Source organism: Thalassophryne amazonica, chromosome 20 (assembly GCF_902500255.1).
Source record: "Thalassophryne amazonica chromosome 20, fThaAma1.1, whole genome shotgun sequence".
In the NCBI taxonomy this organism is placed as follows: domain Eukaryota; kingdom Metazoa; phylum Chordata; class Actinopteri; order Batrachoidiformes; family Batrachoididae; genus Thalassophryne; species Thalassophryne amazonica.
The window spans coordinates 44002235-44023923 of record NC_047122.1 but is presented as its reverse complement, the minus strand read 5'-3'; the positions used below and the strand labels follow the sequence as shown (position 1 = coordinate 44023923).

General features: G+C 39.2%; 1 long non-coding RNA gene across 1 annotated transcript; it reads right to left on the bottom strand.

Annotated features, from left to right (window-relative positions):
- Nucleotides 1–1793: 1793 nt before the first annotated feature.
- LOC117502398 lies at nucleotides 1794–12860 on the bottom strand. The gene is made up of 3 exons (XR_004558285.1): nucleotides 12850–12860; nucleotides 4933–4935; nucleotides 1794–2836 (listed from the first exon to the last, which is right to left on the bottom strand). It is a non-coding gene; the product is annotated as an uncharacterized LOC117502398 (long non-coding RNA).
- Between the last annotated feature and the right edge of the window lie 8829 nt (nucleotides 12861–21689).

Genomic DNA, 21689 nt, shown 5'->3' with positions numbered 1-21689 from the left:
GGAACGGCACCAAACAAAAGTTCCAGCATCATCACCTTGCCCAATGCAGATTCGAGATTCTTCGCAGAATATGACTTTCATCCAGTCATCCACAGTCCATGATTGCTTTTCCTTAGCCCATTGTAACCTTGTTTTTTTCTGTTTAGGTGTTAATGATGGCTTTCGTTTAGCTTTTCTGTATGTAAATCCCATTTCCTTTAGGCGGTTTCTTACAGTTCGGTCACAGACGTTGACTCCAGTTTCCTCCCATTCGTTCCTCTTTTGTTTGGTTGTGCATTTTCGATTTTTGAGACATATTGCTTTAAGTTTTCTGTCTTGATGCTTTGATGTCTTCCTTGGTGTACCAGTATGTTTGCCTTTAACAACCTTCCCATGTTGTTTGTATTTGGTCCAGAGTTTAGACACAGCTGACTGTGAACAACCAACATCTTTTGCAACATTGAGTGATGATTTACCCTCTTTTAAGAGTTTGATAATCCTCTCCTTTGTTTCAGTTGACATCTCTCGTGTTGGAGCCATGATTCATGTCAGTCCACTTGGTGCAACAGCTCTCCAAGGTGTGATCACTCCTTTTTAGATGCAGACTAACAAGCAGATCTGATTTGATGCAGGTGTTAGTTTTGGGGATGAAAATTTACAGGGTGATTCCATAATTTATTCCTCAGAATTGAGTGAGTCCATTTTTTTTCCCTCTGTTTGGTTTAAAAAAGTAACCGTTACTGACTGCCACAATTATTTTTCCTGATTTCTTATAGTGTTTCTTAAAGCCAGAAAGTTGCCATTTGAAATGACTTTAGTTTTGTGTCATGTCTGTGATCTGCTTTTTTTCTACAAAATTAAACAACTGAATGAACATCCTCCGAGGTCGGTGATTCCATAATTATTACCAGGGGTTGTATATATTTAATCATAGAAACAAATAAGCTCTCAGATGTCCTTCTGTGGTGTTTTATTTTTTGACAAATTCAAAGTAGATTGAGTTACAAATGAAAATATTATTGATGTTTTTATATTATTTGTCTGCAGTGGTTTGTTCATTGTTTGTGTGCCGGGTTAAAAAAGGTCAAAAGTGCTGACTGAACAGTGATACCACACCCACTTTTTTAAAATATCATGTAGAGGAAAAAAGTTACACAGTTAACCAGTTGAGTTCACCAACAATTAAATATCTGAAATAATATTCAAAATACACCTCATGGATGCACTGGGACGCATCATCAGTGATGTATCCTGGGGTCATCAGGTGTTTCGGGTCTTGCAACATCATACACCCTCACCCAGGCGACCCAGCCGGGGGTGATCAAGCCCCGACTTGCATCCCAGTAGCAGCCCACGGATCTGCCCTCTTCATCCAAAGCCACCTGGTGGCCTTTTCGGCGGCTTCACTTGAGGACTTGATGGCCCTCTTCTTTGCCGCTCCTACGATGCCCAGGCGGCTGAGGACCTTGCACAGAGACCGCCCTGCAAATCCCCTGCAGCCTACCTCTATGGGCTCGTAGACCGTCTTCCAGCCTCCCTCCCTGCACTCCTCAACCAGTTCCTGGTACTTAGCCCTCTTCCTCTCATTGGCCTCGATGTTTTCTTCCCAGGGCACTGTCAACTCCAGTATGATCAGCTGTTTCGAAGACTGAGAGGTCATGATCATATCTGGGCGAAGGAATGTTGTTGCGATGTGCTGGGGGAACCTCAGCTGCCTACCCAGGTCAACCTGCAAGTGCCAGTCAGCTGCTGTGTGGAGTAGTCCTGATGTCGCATGTTGTTTGCTCTGGGTTTTTCTCCAGCTTTAACAAAGGAGATTGCGTTCTTTGGAGCATGATGGTTCTTGCTGGAGCTGATGGCTGAGGCTACGCTCTCAGCGACTGCCTTAAGCACCTGGTCATGGCGCCAGCGATAGCGACCATCTGCCAGAGCCTTTGGGCAGCCACTGAGGAGGTGTTCTAAAGAGCCTCTACCAGAGCACAGTGGGCAGGAAGGTGTCTCACTTTTCCCCCACACATGGAGGTTCGCTGGACTTGGCAGAGCATCGTAGACAGCTTGCACCAGGAAGCGGACCCGCTGAAAATCTGGCTGCAAGATGTTTGTCCAGGTGATCCTGCGCTGTAGTGCGCTCTCCCACCTTGTCCATGCTCCCTGTTGCCGTAGTCCTACTGCCCTGCTCACCCGCTCTTCCTCCACACCCGCTCTGACTTATAATAATATAATAATAATAAAAAAATGTTCTTTATTTGTTTTGCATGGGACCTGAAGTTTGATCTTGACCTCTGACCTTTTATCATTGAGTGATCCTAACCAAAATCAAATCACTTCTTTCCATCTGTAGGTGCATTGTACCTGACAAGTTTGATCAGAATCAGATTAGGTGTTGTTGTGATGTCTTGATAACATGCATAAGTTTATATATACCTTGACTAAAGACATATTATCTGCATATGTATGTAATATTACATGTATGTACTTTACTCCATTACAGTGTCTACTTTATTTATATATATACAGTTATATAAAAATTTACAAGATGGCATTATTTCAGTTATTTCACATTTTCAGTGGGTCAGCATTATACATCCACCACGATAAATGCCTTTTTAGCACCGCAAAAGATTCCAGACATTGATTGAATTACTTGCGAAAGCTTCTGAATTACTAATTTGGAGTTAAACGAGGGACCTGAGACCAACCATGCCAGCATTTATCTCCAGATACTTCAGTGTGAAGTGGAGCAGAGTCTATGACTCTGCTCCACTGGAGACCCTGGACAGTACACCAGTTCATTGCAGGTTACTACCCCAGCCATCACCAGTGCCTATTTACAGCTCAGTGGACTGGGAGGATGCCGCTGAAGAGTTTTGTCCAAGTTCAGACTGGTAGCATTAGCATCTCTGTAAGGGAGATAGAGTATCTCGTCAATAGTTTTACATCCTCATTGAAGACAACTTTGGATGCTGTAGCTCCTCTGAAAAAGAGAGCTTTAAATCAGAAGTGTCTGACTCCGTGGTATAACTCACAAACTCGTAGCTTAAAGCAGATAACCCGTAAGTTGGAGAGGAAATGGCGTCTCACTAATTTAGAAGATCTTCACTTAGCCTGGAAAAAGAGTCTGTTGCTCTATAAAAAAGCCCTCCGTAAAGCTTGGACATCTTTCTACTCATCACTAATTGAAGAAAATAAGAACAACCCCAGGTTTCTTTTCAGCACTGTAGCCAGGCTGACAAAGAGTCAGAGCTCTATTGAGCTGAGTATTCCATTAACTTTAACTAGTAATGACTTCATGACTTTCTTTGCTAACAAAATTTTAACTATTAGAGAAAAAATTACTCATAACCATCCCAAAGATGTATCGTTATCTTTGGCTGCTTTCAGTGATGCCGGTATTTGGTTAGACTCTTTCTCTCCGATTGTTCTGTCTGAGTTATTCTCATTAGTTACTTCATCCAAACCATCAACATGTTTATTAGACCCCATTCCTACCAGGCTGCTCAAGGAAGCCCTACCATTATTTAATGCTTCGATCTTAAATATGATCAATCTATCTTTGTTAGTTGGCTATGTACCACAAGCTTTTAAGGTGGCAGTAATTAAACCATTACTTAAAAAGCCATCACTTGACCCAGCTATCTTAGCTAATTATAGGCCAATCTCCAACCTTCCTTTTCTCTCAAAAATTCTTGAAAGGGTAGTTGTAAAACAGCTAACTGATCATCTGCAGAGGAATGGTCTATTTGAAGAGTTTCAGTCAGGTTTTAGAATTCATCATAGTACAGAAACAGCATTAGTGAAGGTTACAAATGATCTTCTTATGGCCTCGGACAGTGGACTCATCTCTGTGCTTGTTCTGTTAGACCTCAGTGCTGCTTTTGATACTGTTGACCATAAAATTTTATTACAGAGATTAGAGCATGCCATAGGTATTAAAGGCACTGCGCTGCGGTGGTTTGAATCATATTTGTCTAATAGATTACAATTTGTTCATGTAAATGGGGAATCTTCTTCACAGACTAAAGTTAATTATGGAGTTCCACAAGGTTCTGTGCTAGGACCAATTTTATTCACTTTATACATGCTTCCCTTAGGCAGTATTATTAGACGGTATTGCTTAAATTTTCATTGTTACGCAGATGATACCCAGCTTTATCTATCCATGAAGCCAGAGGACACACACCAATTAGCTAAACTGCAGGATTGTCTTACAGACATAAAGACATGGATGACCTCTAATTTCCTGCTTTTAAACTCAGATAAAACTGAAGTTATTGTACTTGGCCCCACAAATCTTAGAAACATGGTGTCTAACCAGATCCTTACTCTGGATGGCATTACCCTGACCTCTAGTAATACTGTGAGAAATCTTGGAGTCATTTTTGATCAGGATATGTCATTCAAAGCGCATATTAAACAAATATGTAGGACTGCTTTTTTGCATTTACGCAATATCTCTAAAATCAGAAAGGTCTTGTCTCAGAGTGATGCTGAAAAACTAATTCATGCATTTATTTCCTCTAGGCTGGACTATTGTAATTCATTATTATCAGGTTGTCCTAAAAGTTCCCTAAAAAGCCTTCAGTTAATTCGAAATGCTGCAGCTAGAGTACTGACGGGGACTAGAAGGAGAGAGCATATCTCACCCATATTGGCCTCTCTTCATTGGCTTCCTGTTAATTCTAGAATAGAATTTAAAATTCTTCTTCTTACTTATAAGGTTTTGAATAATCAGGTCCCATCTTATCTTAGGGACCTCGTATGAAAGTGTATGAAGTTTGTATGAAAGATTGTTTGGGTAGTTTCTATGGAGATAAACAGTGACATCAGAGCACATGTATATAGCGCCAAATCACAACAAACAGTTGCCCCAAGGCGCTTTATATTGTAAGGCAATGGTGTGGTGGAAATTACATTTACAAGGCCAATAGTGCCCGTAGTTAAAGAATCACCCACAAACTGTTTAAAGGGACATTACAGTGTTGTGGTGGAAATTACGGCGATAGTGTGGGACAACTACATTTTGTTTAAAAAAATCACAACAGTTGTATGACATTGAATACCCCAATTATGTTTTGATTATTTTACTGATATTTTATTCAGAGATATTTTAAAACATTAGAAAAAATGTTTCTTTTACCATTCATTTTTATCATTGAAGATCAAAAGTCTGGGTGTGGCACAAGCACAAAACGACAATATTTGCATATAATGATTCTGAAAAAAGGTGAAAAAGTCATCTTAGACTACTACAACAAATTTCTTAACACACTTTCATTGTAAAGATAACTATAAAAGTGTGAAATTTCCCCATTTTTCTGTTTTTCATACAATATGATCAAAGGACATAATAAATGCCCGTAGTCTAAGAATCACCCATATAAACTTTACATCATTGAAGAATATAACGCCCAGGAATTACAGGTCTGCCAAAATCTCAGTATCACAACTAAGTAACTTATGGAGGAGTTGGAGGCATCAGATAGAAATGTGACATCATCCACCTTAAAGATAGAAATCAATCACATGACCTAAGAGGCTGTCGACCACAGATGAAGTCTTTACTCTAAAATTGAGAATGACAGTCTTTCAGGCCACGATGATGGAGCTGGGCACTCAAGGTGGGGGACGACGACTTGATTTATTGTCTGTTCTCTACACTTACTGGTATTTTCATTAAATATTGTCTTGCGGTTTTTGTACCATAGTCAGCTTGGACAGTCTCACTCGGGACAAGCGTTTAGAAACAATCAATTTGACTCAAATGCAGCACAGTCACTGCTCGTGTCACATCCTCATTCTTCAAGTCAATCTCTTGTTTTGTAGTATTTATAATCATCATTGATGTCATTATTTTTATATTGTGTTTATCTGAGTCACATCTTATGAATGTGTAAAAGTTCCTGCCGGTGTCCTGTAATTCCGAAACAAGCATGTGATTTCACCATGCATTTATTTTAACACATTAAAGCTGAAATGGTTAACTGCTGTATTTTTACTGGGACAGAGATGACATCATTTCAGAGTTCAGGCATAACATTGCCTTTATGGTTTGTTAACTTTCATGGACACCTACAGCCGCTACACTGAGTGCATTTGTGCTCAAAAGAAATCTGGATGACACAAATATTTTGGACGCCATTTTATGTTGGCTTGGTTGCTTTTCACCACATGGGGGCAGCATTGGGCAGCACATCTCTTGTGGCTCAGCAGAATGCAGAAAAAAGTGATGGGAGCATTATTTTTAAAGATGATTTTGCACATATTTGTGGAAAAGTAAAATGCTTGACTTTTGTTTTTGTAACTGAGGAACAAACCTGTAACTGTTACACTGAAGGCAGGTTACTTTTACGGATTTGTCATCATCTTGCTGAAACATGTTGATGTGTAGAAATACACTGTTTGCAATACCTGCCTTCAGGTACAATATTGGGAAAGCTGAAAACACTCAAATAATGCGAATGGCGTCGATGCTGTTAATCCTCACACGGTATTTACTTTCCTCTGTGACATCTAAAGGTATTTTTGCTGTTGACATTTGCAAATTTACTTGAGCAACAATAGCTGTGTGTGAGGTATTCATTACATACAGTGAGGAAAATAAGTATTTGAACACCCTGCGATTTTGCAAGTTCTCCCACTTAGAAATCATGGAGGGGTCTGAAATTTTCATCTTAGGTGCATGTCCACTGTGAGAGACATAATCTAAAAAAAAAAATCCAGAAATCACAATGTATGATTTTTATATATATATATATATATATATATATATATATATATATATAATTTATTTGTATGTTACTGCTGCAAATAAGTATTTGAACACCTGTGAAAATCAATGTTAATATTTGTTACAGTAGCCTTTGTTTGCAATTACAGAGGTCAAATTTTTCCTGTAGTTTTTCACCAAGTTTTCACACACTGCAGCAGGGATTTTGGTCCACTCCTCCATGCAGATCTTCTCCAAATCTTTCAGGTTTGGAGTTTCAGCTCCCTCCAAAGATTTTCTATTGAGTTCAGGTCTGGAGACTGGCCAGGCCACTCCAGGACCTTGAAATGCTTCTTATGGAGCCCCTCCTTAGGTGCCCTGGTTGTGTGTTTGGGGTCATTGTCATGCTGGAAGACCCAGCCATGACCCATCTTCAATGCTCTTACTGAGGGAAGGAGGTTTTTTGCCAAAATCCCGCAATACATGACCTATTCTGGTCTCATCTGACCACATGACCTTCTCCCATGCCTCCTCTGGATCATCCAGATGGTCACTGGTGAACTTCAAATGGGCCTGGACATGTTCTGGCTTGAACAGGGGGACCTTGCTGCCCTGCAGGATTTTAAACCATGACAGCATCATGTGTTACTAATGTAATCTTTGTGACTGTGGTCCCAGCTGTCGTCAGGTCATTGACCAGGTCCTCCTGTGTAGTTCTGAGCTTTCTCAGAATCATCTTTACCCCACAAAGTGAGATCTTGCATGGAATCCCAGACCGAGGGAGATTGACAGTCATCTTGTGTTTCTTCCACTTTCTAATAAATAATCATAACAGTTGTTGTCTTCTACCAAGCTGCTTGCCTGTTGTCCTGTAGTCCATCCCAGCCTTGTGCAGGTCTACAGTTTTGTCCCTGGTGTCCTTAGACAGCTCCTTGGTCTTGGCTATGGTTGACAGGTTGAAGTGTGATTGATTGAGTGTGTGAACAGGTGTCTTTTATACAGGTAACAAGTTCAAACAGGTACAATTAATACAGGTAAAGAGTGCAGAATAAGAGGGCTTCTTAAAGAAAAATTAACAGGTCTGTGTGAGCCAGAATTCTTGCTGATTGGTAGGTGTTCAGATACTTATTTGCAGCAGTAACATACAAATAAATTGTTTAAAAAAATCATACATTGTGATTTACGGATTTTTTTTTTTTTTTTTTTTTTTTACATTATGTCTCTCACAGGGGACATGCACCTAAGATGAAAATTTCAGACCCCTCCATGATTTCTAAGTGGGAGAACTTGTAAAACCGCAGGGTGTTCAAATACTTATTTTCTTCACTCTATATAGTGTTCTGTTTAATGTAGCGTCCAGCCAGTTGTTGAGGTCATATACAGAGAATGAATATGATGTTATTAACAGACTGTTTAAGTCATGAGCACAAATGTGAACATTGGGTAAGGTTATGCCAAAGTATTTATCAGCTAGTCTGAGGTTAAAGGTGGAGGGGAAAAAAAGAGTAGGGCACAAGGACAGTTCAAAAGGGTAGAACAGTAATGGGTAGGGTAGAGAATGTAGTGCTGGATGGTACAAGGCTTGAAGGTAGTAGAGGGAATACTAGAGTGAAAGGCTAGGGGTTAGGTAGAAAAGGAACAGTGAAGGCTAGAAGATGGTAGAGAGAGATACAGGATAGAAGGATGGGAGATGAGGACCAGGTAGAGATACAAGGGTAGTGGTGAGAGTTGAACAGTAGAAAAATGGAGGATGGAAAATAAGGGTGGAGATAATGAGGGTAGCAGGTAGGTTTGAATGGTACAGTGTAGGCTAAAGCAAAAGAGAAGAGTAAAACAGGGTATTCATTTTATTTTATTTATATAGCGCCAAATCGCAACAAAGCTGCCTGAAGGTGCTTCACAGAAGTAAAGTCTAACCTTATCAACACCCAGAGCATGCAAATGGGCAACAGTGGTAAGAAAAACTCCCTCTGATGATTTCAGGAAGAAACCTCAAGCAGACCAGACTCATAGGGGTGACCCTTTGCTTGGGCCATGCTACCTACACGCTTGACAATATAAATATACAGGAAATTTTGGGAGTCCATGCTGGTGTCCAGGATGGGAGGCTGGCTGGGGAGGGGAAAAGGGGAAGGGGGGGGGTCCTCAGATCCCGTCTGCTTCATGACCATTACAGAAGAAGACACCCACTCCAACTTCTGGAAGGAGCCACACCTTGGACAGAGATAAAAAACAATCAGGCGGCAGAAAGACTACAAATAAGGTATAACTTGTCAGCATTAAGTAACAAGAAGAACAGAAGAAATACTAAGGTAATCGCCGGCCACTAGCCTAAGCTAGGGTAGAATGTGAAGTACAGGCGTAGAAGATAAAAGGGTAAAATACACAGCAAAGGATAGAGTAGATAGGCAAGATGGTAGAGCATAAGACTGAATGGTAGATGGTAAAGAATAAGGTAGACAGAAAAGGGTAGAAGAAGAGAGAAAGGGGTAGAAGGTAGGCTATAGGGTAGGATAGAAAAGGTACGAGGAAAAAACCTATTGAGACAGAGGTAGTCAGACTTTATCCCTAACAGATCACACAAGAATGAATCAGGTTTAGTCCTTCCTACCCTGCAAGCAATTTTACGCACACATTTGCAGCAGCCATTAGTGCACTTTTTTGTGTTCCAGTGCCAATTTTCTATTAAATTAAATTTTTAAGAGCCATGTTCTTGTAATATTAGCCAGGGACGTGTTTAGTCTTATGGTTCCAGCAGCGAGAAACGATGTTCTTTCAGTGGTGTTTCCCTGTGAAGGCTAGGTTTTTAAATAGCATCCATTAAACCTTGTGAATTACTAATAATCACCAGCCTCATACAGCATTCATGCAACTGAAGCAAAAGATGAAAATCACGAACGCCATTCAAGACTTTTGTCTGTTTCTGTTTCCTAAGACAGAAAACGATGTTGCTGTCACAGTAGTAGTGATGTTTTTCAGTAGGTTATGTTCTAAATGTGTAAGATCTTCCTTAAATTGACCGTTAAAATTTAGTCGAATTTAACTGTAAAACTTCTCAAACTTTGTGGTCTGATCAAAGCCTCTCCAAATGTTTCGTCAGCCATTGTGCACAATTTAAAAAGTTCACCACAACATTTTGTCCTTCAGTAGGAAGTTATTTTTTGTGCTGAGAGTTACAAGTTGCTCTTTGTGCCAGGGAAGCAAGAGAGGCTTAGCAATAATTATGCCTGGAGTGGCTCTAATACAAATTTCACAGGGACAGAGCGAGAGAGACAGGCAGACAGAGAGAGATTAAGAGAGAGACAAAGGCCCCAGAGAGGAAGGAAAGGACTGGAAAAGGGAAAACTGAGAATGTGTGAGAGGCCGACGGATGCCATGCTTGGAAAGTCTCTCTGATCTTTGAGCTGTGAGACCAGAGGCGATGGAATAGCCTGCAGAACTCTTATTAAAATTCAGCAAGCTTCAGTAAATCTTTGGGTTATTATACAAGCAGTGCCCCTGCATGGCTGAGCTTTATTTGCTCTCTGGCGTCCACACCAAGTCACCCGCCACACACACAGGCGCGCACGTTTTACAAGTAGTCGTGTCTTCACTGGGAACACCGTGCTGAATGCTTCTAAATTTTTGGAAACCGATTTTTGCTTTCAGTTGAGAAAAGTTAAGTTGACTGGAGGCTTGGCACATTAACGGTAAGCTTTATGTTTAACATGGGCACATTGCGCGTGGGGATCCATGGGCTTTGGGCTCTTTGGGTAATGTTTATAAAATAGGTAGCGGACATTTTACAAGGGTGGTAATAAATTAGCAGTTTCTATAATGATTTTGAATAGCCTGTGATTCTAGAATATGATTTTCAACATCCATTGTTCAGTGTTAGCTAATATCCGTCGTTACTCCAAAAATAATCGTCGTATCTATGTTACGTTTTAGTGGCGTTCATCCTTGGCAAATGTCAGCTCTCCTTAGTTTGTCCGTGATCGAAGTTAAACACACACACATGCGTACACGTACACAGAAGCCACTTGGCTTTTAATATATAGATGATTTACCGCCCCCTGCTGGAATGCTGTGTGATTCCAGAATGTAAATATCAACGTCCATTGTTTAGTGTTGTTACCTGTTGTCACTAATTTCTCCAAAAATATTAGTCCTATCAACTTTCCATTTTGGCAGTGTTCATCCTTGACCCAAAACACATAAGCATACCAAACGGTAAATGTCAGCTCTCCCCAGTTTGTCCGTGATCAAAGCCATACACATGCATGGACGCACACATACACGTATACAGAAATCACTTGGCTTTTAATATATAGATAATGGACCACAATGGAATTAAGTGTTTTTCATTTTCTTGTGTTATCCTTGTATTTTAATGTGTATTATATCTGTATCTTGTGCATTATTCTACTGCATAAACTCAATCAATCAAACATATTTACATGAATTGTGAAGCTGTGACAAATTGCTGGGAATTTAATTTGAAATACAAAAGTGTCACCATTTGCAAACTAATATGTGTTAAATGAAGGGTTTAGTTTTTCAACAAAAAACTTCACATCTTTAACTGTTTTTGTGACATGTATGTTGAAAAATGTATTTAAAAAAAATCTAAATAATGTAATAAAATTTATTGTCTGGCATTGTAATTGTTTTACATATGTAAACATTTAGCTGTTTGGTTATTTAGCTTTAAACATTTAAATCATTTAATTTTTAGGTATTTAGCAAATGATTTAGACAAATAATTATGTAGCAAGCAATTTAGCTAAACATTTAAACAAATACTAATTGTTAATGTTTACATCCATATTTAAATAAGTACTGAGTTAAAGAGCCGCACACGGGATACACATTTGTCTAAATAATTTGCTAAATAGGTTAAAGGTAAGTTGAATATTCAGTTAAATATGTAGCATTTATTCAACTATTTAAAATGAAATATTTAACAAAACATGTTGCTAAATATTTAGCCAAACACTTCCTTTTTCTTTGTTGCTAGGGTACGTAAAGCATTATGGGAAGCTAAACTCCAACCACAAGAATGTGGCCTTACATTACATATGTCACAAAAAAGATTTCTTTGTTGATGTTTAATATGAAACTCCAACTACAATTAAATGTAAACAGATTTTACAAAATACGAACCCTTTAAAATGGTAAACATGGGTGTTTCCTCAGTAAGTCCTATATGAGAAAACTCATTTTTAATAATTACAGTTTATTAGCACACCAAAGAAGGCGAGCTGGAAGAATTCAGCAGGTTTCCAATCCTGGCTGCACAGAAACGAAAGTTAAAAAAAAAAAATTAATTGAACCTAGCAGCGACTGGAAAAACCCACTTTCACTGCATGCAGTTTTGTAAATAGGTGTGCACACTGTGTGCATTTTATGACTCATTTTAACAGCTGTGGACTTTCCATCTGACTCAGTGGACTTATATTTGCAGGGAATTTTTACAGAGGGACTCTCCGCCCTCAGATGGTTTCTCATTGAATGAGATGCCAGGCCTTTGACTGGGCTCCAAATATGCAGAAACCAGAGGACTTGTTGAGGAACCCCCCACCCAACACACATTTCCAACACACACACACACATTTCCATGTGCATACCGTCTGAATGCTGTAAAGCAGAATCTGTCTGTGCAGGGTTGAATCTGATGTCAGTGTGGCTTTTGTTTCAATGAATGATGGACTAACTGAGAAGGGAGGATGTGTAGAATGTGAGGGAGTGGAAGGAAAGTATGCATCCAGGAAGGAGGTATTGCAAAAATCAGCTGTGAACAAAAAAGGAAAACTAGCTTTAAGAGAGAATAAGAACATAGTCTACACTCACCCATGGTGCTCTGAACAAATGGTGATAAGCTTATCAATGACAAATAATGTTTTCCTGCACAAAGCTTTTACAAAGTACAATTTAGTGATTTCGACCTTTAGACCCCAAAATCAACAGGCTTTTTTGGGTTCACCATATCATGTTTGGTAACAATTGCAGTAAAAAAAAAAAAAGGTGCTTGCAGCCTCAAGATTTGTACAAAGTAAGCTATAGTGACCTTGACCTTTGACCCTTTGACCCTCCATACAATAGGCTTCTTCAAGTCGCCATGCCTAACCCACATACCAAGTTTGGAGACAATCAGGTAATCAGCAGAGAAGTTATTAAATCACAAGTGTCTTTTTTTTAAGTATGCTTCAGTGACTTTGACCTTTTGATCCTGAAATCAGTAGATTTCTTGGGGTCAGTATGCATAGTGCATATAGCACGTTTGGTGACAATCTGACCACTTGCACAAGGTGAAATATCACATGACTGACTGACTGACTGACTGACTCCCCACACCTCTAGCCAGAAGTGGGACAAAGTCACTGTCAAGTCATCAATCTGCAAGTCCCAAGTCATGTCTCAAGTCATAATGACCACCAATTGTTTGCAAGCTGATTCATGACTTGAGAGTGACTTGATGGTGATTTCATCCCACCTCTACCTCTAGCCCACCGGCTTCGCTGTGGTAAAATGGGGAGACTGGAAACTTGCAAAATAAACACAAGTACAGAAATGAATTCTTTGCATTGTCCAGCAGAGGGAGCTGTCTTTGAATTCCTGTCTCCACACAGCAAGCTCTTTATTGGCTGTGAACAGCCACAGTGTCAGAGGCACACCGACCAATCAGAACCCTTCTGGGCCACAAACATCTGAAGTAGTAATAATGTGGAATGTGCTGGCTCTGCATGAGATGTCAACTGGAGCATGTAGTACTATACTATATGCGGATGAAGGGAGGAGACGAGCAGAGGCGAGGAGGAAGCAGGAAGCGCTTGATGACAGAGTAGTAATCTCATTGTGTGTGTGTGTGTGTGTGTGTGTGTGTGTGTGTGTGTGTGTGTGTGTGTGTGTGTGTGTGTGTGTGTGTGTGTGTGTGTGTGTGTGTGTGTGTGTGTGTGTGGGGAGCAGCTGTTCAGCATGGCCTAATGCCCTCCGCCCTCTCTGCCTTGCCTTTTTGTAAATTCACTCACATTCTTTTCTCACATGTACACTCTTGCACAACATGTGCGTGCACGTGTGCTATGAACAACTGCACAAAGGCCCGATAGTTCTACGAAAGTTACTGAGAGAGAATCGATGTTCCCGAAACTTCTTAAATGCACTCATTTATTTAGTATAAACAGGCCTCGACTGTCACACTTACACTTGACCGGATCGTTTTAAAACACGAAAACTGGGGACCAACGTATGTTCCACAATTACAACAAACTGTGATATTTGTGAAAGATGCAGTGGATCAGGAGATGAGTAGGATAGAAACAACCCCTATGAGCCCTTGTAAAAAACCCTTGTACATACTGTACAAGGGTTTTTTCTGGTCGACCATGAAATTTGAGCTGCACAGACACACGTTTTTCTTGCTTTTCTTTCTTTCATTTGCACGTCTGTATTCACATGTGGTCGACTTTACTATGACGTACAAATAATATATTCACATACACTGTATGCTGTACTTAATTGTACGATATGCTGTGTTTACAGGTGGCTTGGCGGTTAGCACTGTTGCCTCACAGCAAGAAGATCATGAGTTCAGTTCCCACCTGTGTGGAGTTTGCGTGTTCTCCACGTGTTTGTGTGGGTTCTCTCTGGGTGCTCCGGCTTCCTCCCGCATCCACAGATGTGCAGGTTAGGTGGACTGGAAACTTTAAATTGTCAGTAGGTGTGTGTGAATGTGTTTGTTTGTCTATATGTGGCCCTGCGACAGACTGACATTCTGTCCAGGCTGTACCCGGCCTCACGCCCTATGATTGTTGGCAAGGGCGCAATTTAGAACTAGAAATTGGGGGGACAAAGTGCGAGGCCCGCAGGGCTGAAGCCCATAGGCCGGGGGTCTGGGGGCCACTTTAGGCCCCCAGAAGCCAACGGTTTCTAGATGAGCTCAGATGCATTCTGAGCATCCAGAACAGTAATTTTAATGTTTTGAGAAGACCATAAAGTGGACACCATTTTACTTATACAATTTGAAACTGTGGATATAAGTACTTTATTCTGAGAATAGCCAGCACTGATTTTGTTAACATCCTGGTGTAAATCACCACATGTGTAGAACACAAAAAGAATGATAGGTTGAGTTTTCATTAAAAAAACAACGGCAATGTGGTAAAATGAATTCATAAATATGAAAGAACAGGCTCTTAATAATTATTAACTATCGCATACTTTTTTTTTTTTTCTCAAGATTTGTTTTTGCATAAGTTTGAAAAAACAACAGATCATAAGTTTAGGATAAATTACTTATCATGAATTTAATTTTCGAAGTGGCACTAATGACAACAATCATACTGAACATAATTTTGCTTGCAGAGACTGATTTTGGAGATCAAGCAATAATTGCAGATGGGCTTTCTGAGGTCCCAGATAGCTTTTCTGATTTCCTTTTCTAACTTTCAGAATTTAGTAATTTAGCATATGGTCCATTGACACTTATGTGTAGACACTAGTAGCTAGAGGCAACTATTTTTGGTTTCAAATCTGGGCAAATGCAGTCCCAGAAAATTCTGAATGTTACAAACAAGAAACAGGTGTTGTAAACAAGACAATGCTGCTAAAAATACAAACTTGCAGAAACAAAGATACTATTCTGACATGGTTTTGCACATAAGACTGGCATAGCATGTTTCAAGTACACACATATATGTCAGAAGGTGGGGGGGACATACCATATTCTGTCCCCCCTGGTTGAAAAGGTGGGGGGACATGTCCACCCTATCCCCCACCAAATTGCGCCCATGATTGTTGGGATAGGCTCCAGCCCCACAGCGACCCATAAATGGTTATAGAAAATGGATGGATGCTGTGTTTACATAAATATACTTTATTGTACAGTATGCTGTATTTACATGAATTGTATATTTTGTACTTTACTATACAGTATGCCTTATTCACCTAAGTGGTATATTCTGTACTTTGCGCTACAGTATTCTCTATTCACATAAATGGTATATTCTGTACTTTATTATACAGTATGCTGTATTCACAAAATGGTATATTCTGTACTTTACAATACAGTATGATGTATTCACAATAATGGTACATTCTGTACTTTACAATACCATATGATGTATTCACAAAAATGGTACATTCTGTACTTTACAAAACAGTTGCTGTATTCACATAAATGGTACATTCTGTACTTTACAATACAATATGATGTATTCACAAAAATTGTATGTTCTGTGTTTTACTATACAGTATGATGTATTCACAATAATGGTATATTATGTACTTTACTACACAGTATGCTGTATTCACAAAAATGGTATATTCTGTACTTTACAATACAGTATGATGTAGTCACAAAATGGTATATTCTGTACTTTACTACACAGTATGCTGTATTCACAAAAATGGTATATTATGTACTTTACTATACAGTATGCTGCATTCACAAAAATGGCACATTCTGTACTTTACAATACAGGATGATGTAGTCACAAAATGGTATATTCTGTACTTTACAATACAGTATGATGTATTCACAAAAATGGTACATTCTGTACTTTACAGTATAATGTATTCACAATAATGGTATATTCTGTACTTTACAATACAGTATGATGTATTCACAAAAATGGTACATTCTGTACTTTACAATACAGTATGATGTATTCACAATAATGGTATATTATGTACTTTACTACACAGTATGCTTTATTCACAAAAATGGTATATTCTGTACTTTACAATACCGTATGATGTATTCACAATAATGGTATATTCTGTACTTTACAATACAGTATGCTGTTTTCACAAAAATGGTACATTCTATACTTTACAATACAGTATGATGTGTTCACATAAATAGTATATTCTGTGTTTTACTATATTCACAAAAATGGTATATTCTTTACTTTACAGTATACATTATTCACATACAGTATATTCTGTACTTTACTGTACAATATCCTGTATTCACATACAGTATATTCCCTACTTTACAGTGTATTTCTGTACTTCACAGTATCCTATATTCACATGTGGCATATTCTCATTAGCTTATACAAATATTATCCTTCAAAGATTTCATACAATGGCACACAAAACTTGTGGGAACCCTTATTTTTTTTAAAATAACTCTAACCCTTAGGACAACAATTCATAAACGTCTAAAACTTTGCTTTTTAAACATTTGAAAAATTTTATAGATATTCACCATAGATATTAATTATAATATTCAGCTTATTGTAATAAATGTTAAAGTCAACAAGTAACACATCTGCTGCTATGTGGAAATCACTATGAGGGGCAATTGAAAAGTTTTGAGCTCGAACAAGAAGAAACCACAACCGAATTAATGTAATGCTTTATTTTTCAACATAATCCCCATGTGAGTCCACACACTTTCTCCAGTGTCGCTGCATTGACTTAATACCGTTCTTATAGAAGATCTTTATTGGAAGCTGAACAAAGTCATCCACTGCAGATATGATATCAGCAGTATTATAATGAGTTCCAGCAAGATGGAAGTCTGAACGAGCCAAATCAGGGGAATGAGGTGGGTGTGGAAGCCACATTCATGAATGGCAGCCATTGTGATGACCGACATCTGGACCAGAGTATTGTCCTGATGAAACAGAACACCTCCTCAGAGCATTCCGTGATGCTTTTGCTTTACTTTCTCTTGCAGTTGTCACAAAAGGGAAGCATAATAGGACAAATTGATGGTCTGTTCCTTCTAGAATTACTCCACCATTATGATGCCCTCACCATCCCAGAAGACAGAGGCCATGACTTTTCCAGCAGATGAGACAGCTTTGGCTTTCTTCAGCAGGGGCGAACTCACATGTTTCCATTGTTTAATTGTTGTTGTTTTGATGGACCCAGGTCTCAGCCATGGTCATGAATTGTTGCATGAAGTTATCCAGATCTCCCCAAAAAGCTGAAGCTTCTCCTGGACATCTGGAAACTTGTGAGCTTCTGATCAGCTGTGAGAAGCCTTCGGACCCATTGTGCTGAAGGTTTGGGCATTCCCAGTTCTTCCATCAGAACTGAATGAACTCTCTCCTGGGAAATACCTACAGTACTGGCTAAGTGATTCTCACTCACTCTTCTGTCAGTGAAGACCATATCATGGGTCTTCTGGATCATATCGTTCAAGGTGGTAGTTCTGGGTCTTCCTGATCTTGCTCCATTTTCAGCACTTGTTCTACCCCTCTTGAATTCGACTGACCAGCGTTCAACTGTAGCATAAAATGGGGCATTCACCCCTAATGTCATTACCGCGTCCTCATGGACCTCCAACGGAGACATTCCCTTATTCATGAGATACTGAATCCCAGCACGCCCAACAGCTTTGTCCATTTTGCCACTCTGACACTCCCCTAGTCATTTCACTGAAATATTGTGTCTGAAACATTGCACCCAATGAGACTAAATTTCATACATTCTCAAGAAATGAAACAATTAAATGCAACTTAGTTTTTTGTTTTTTAAAATTGTAGGCCACTTAAAGAAATATTGTAGTTGTTCCACATGTTTCCGATTCATGGTTATTCATAAATATATTAAGCAGCTTTTCATTATTTTTTACAGGGTTTAGGTGAATTAAATACACCAAAAAAACAAAAAAACAGAAATTGTGATATTATTATAATCTTACTGGAGAATATATGTAAGTAGGAAAAATAAATTATGGATTTCACAGCCATCTGCACTTTTAAAAATGTGCCCGACTTCACTCGTCCAACTCTGTATAGAGAAATGAATCCCTCATTTGTGATTAGATGTACATTGTAACAGTATACTTGGAAAAAGTCTGGATAATTGAAAATCAGAAGTAGTGATAAATTAAAGAGGGAGCGATCTATAAATAGAGATGAAGCTTTGCTTGAATAGGAGAAAAAGGAGCTGCCAGATAAAGCCATGTGTCTTATATCAAGAAGAGCTGCTTGTAAGTTGAAACCTCCTCAGTTTTTCAGTCTTTATTCCAAAAAGAGCTGGAATCTCAAAATCACGACATCTCTGTGTTAACAACAGACAGTTTGTAGGTGGTGTGACTATCTGAAAATGTGAGTGATGAGAAATAAAGGAAAACCAACATGAGATAAGATATAATATCTGCCCTGTAAGTATTTTGACAGTGACACATTTTTGTAGTTTTGTGTTTGTACATCAACAACACAATGAAGTGATACATTCAAGATGTGTTTGTAGTTGTTCATCTTTGCATTCTGAGAAACCAACATTTTTGAGACTATGTGAAGTTTTGACTCATAATCCTTTGATTATAATTTTTGAGACCTGCCTGTTTGACACAGACTTACCATGCAGTGCCATACCATTTGTAGTGATTAATGACTGACGTAAATGAAGTCCAAGACATATTCAGTGACTTGGAAATATTTATGTATCCGCCCGCTGACTTGTCCTCATACTTAGTTTGTGAAATTGTTTGAAATTGTGTGAAAAAGTACAAATGTCTGTAAATCTAGAACAGTTAATGCATTAAATCCCCTGAATTACAGCTGAACATCGACATTAGAATCACATCTTAACTGCAAAACCAAACATTGTATCACTGTCAAATTATTCATGGACCTGACAACACCTTGGATTTGCTGTGGCGATCCCGAGTGCAAAACAAGCGAGCAGCCGAAGGGACTTACTTACTGTATATCAGTACACATACACAACAATGAGCAAATAAAAGAAAATATCTGTTAATAAATGTGGGTTAACGTCAAACACAATTGCCATTTTCACCTGTAACTCGCTATGTTTTGTTTTACTAAGAAATCAGTTAACTTCTAGTCTAGTTTATTACCTGAGGCCATCAAATATGGCCATTGGGTATTCCGAAAACTTTGCGTCTGTCCATCTGTCTGTGCATTCATTTATGTGTTGATATAACATGTTTCTCATATATTCTGTAAATGCCAGTGAGAAATAAACACTTCGAAAACTGAATACACTGTTTTTGGAATAACACCTCTGAAGTGATTTACAAGATATTTTGTCGACATTGATGTGGTGACATTACAGGCTAGCTGCAAACTCCATTTTGTTTGTGTGTAAATATAACCACTTTGTCATATATTATGTAAATGATAGCAAGAAAGTAACACTTCTAAAACTGAAAATGCTGTGTTTGTAACCTTATAACACCTCTGGAGTGATTTACAAGACATTTTGCGGACGTTAGCATGCACGCTAACTGCCGCTAACTCAAAGCTAACGTCCACTCTTGGCAAAAGCTTAGAAATGTAAATATTGTTTACTGATAGAGGGGTTTTATTGAACGTGTACAAACTGAAAGTAACACAACAGGATCTTAATAATTGTCAATAATAATAAATGTATCATTAATTTTGTGTGTGTGTGTGTGTGTATATATATATATATATATATGAGGTCTCTTAGATAATAAACCGACCCTTTTATTTTTTTTTTTAACTATATGGATTTGAATGACATGCGATTACACCAATCATGCTTGAACCCTCGTGCGCATGCGTGAGTTTTTTCACGCGTGTCGGTGACGTCATTTCCCTGTGGGCAGGCCTTGAGTGAGATGTGGTCCCGCCCTCTCGGCTGAATTCCTTTGTTTCACACGCTACTCAAGACGGCGCGCGTTGCTTTATCAAAATTTTTTCTGGACCTGTGAGGAATATCCGAGTGGACACTATTCGAGAAATTAAGCTGGTTTTCTGTGAAAAGTTTAACGGCTGATGAGAGATTATGGGGTGTTTCTGTCGCTGTAAGGACTTCCCACGGTGCGGGACGTCCTACAGCGCTTCCAGGCGCTATCATCGGCCTGTTTCGAGCTGAAAACGTCCTAATTTAAGGCTTAATTCACCCAGGACATCGTGAGAGAACAGAGAAGATTCAGAAGAGGCCGGCATGAGGAATTTATGCGGACATTCCACTGTTTAAGGACATTTTTTTAATGAAAGACGTACGCGCAAATTCGCCGAGTCGGCAAATCTGTGTGCGCCTCCGTGTTGAAAACCATTTGTAGAATTCAGGCGGCTTTTAATGGCTTTCAACAAGTGAGTAACTGAGAAATTGTTTAACAGCTTGGGCATGTTCCAACTTGTCCGTTAAGATTTCCAACGGAGGTGTTTTTCCTGCCGTGACCCCCCACGGTCGGGTCCAGCCCGACATGCGACTCTGCCCGCACGTTCTTTCATTACAAAATGACCGTTAACAATGGACATAATCTAAAAAAAAAAAAAAATCCAGAAATCACAATGTATGATTTTTTTAATAATTTATTTGTATGTTACTGCTGCAAATAAGTATAAATATTTGAACACCTACCAACCAGCAAGAATTCTGGCTCTCACAGACCTGTTAATTTTTCTTTAAGAAGCCCTCTTATTCTGCACTCTTTACCTGTATTAACTGCACCTGTTTGAACTTGTTACCTGTATAAAAGACACCTGTTCACACACTCAGTCAATCACACTCCAACCTGTCCACCATAACCAAGACAAAGAGGTGTCTAAGGACACCAGGGACAAAACTGTAGACCTGCGCAAGGCTGGGATGGACTACAGGACAACAGGCAAGCAGCTTGGTAGAAGACAACAACTGTTATGACTATTTATTAGAAAGTGGAAGAAACACAAGATGACTGTCAAGTCTCCTTCGGTCTGGGATTCCATGCAAGATCTCACTTTGTGGGGTAAGGATGATTCTGAGAAAGCTCAAAACTACATAGGAGGACCTGGTCAATGACCTGAAGAGAGCTGGGACCACAGTCACAAAGATTACATTAGTAACACATGATGCTGTCATGGTTTAAAATCCTGCAGGGCAGCAAGGTCCCCCTGCTCAATCCAGCACATGTCCAGGCCCATTTGAAGTTCACCAGTGACCATCTGGATGATCCAGAGGAGGCATGGGAGAAGGTCATGTGGTCAGATGAGACCAGAATAGAGCTTTTTGGAATCAACTCCACTTACCATGTTTAAAGGATGAGAACAACCCCAAGAAAACCATCCCAACCGTGAAGCATGGGGGT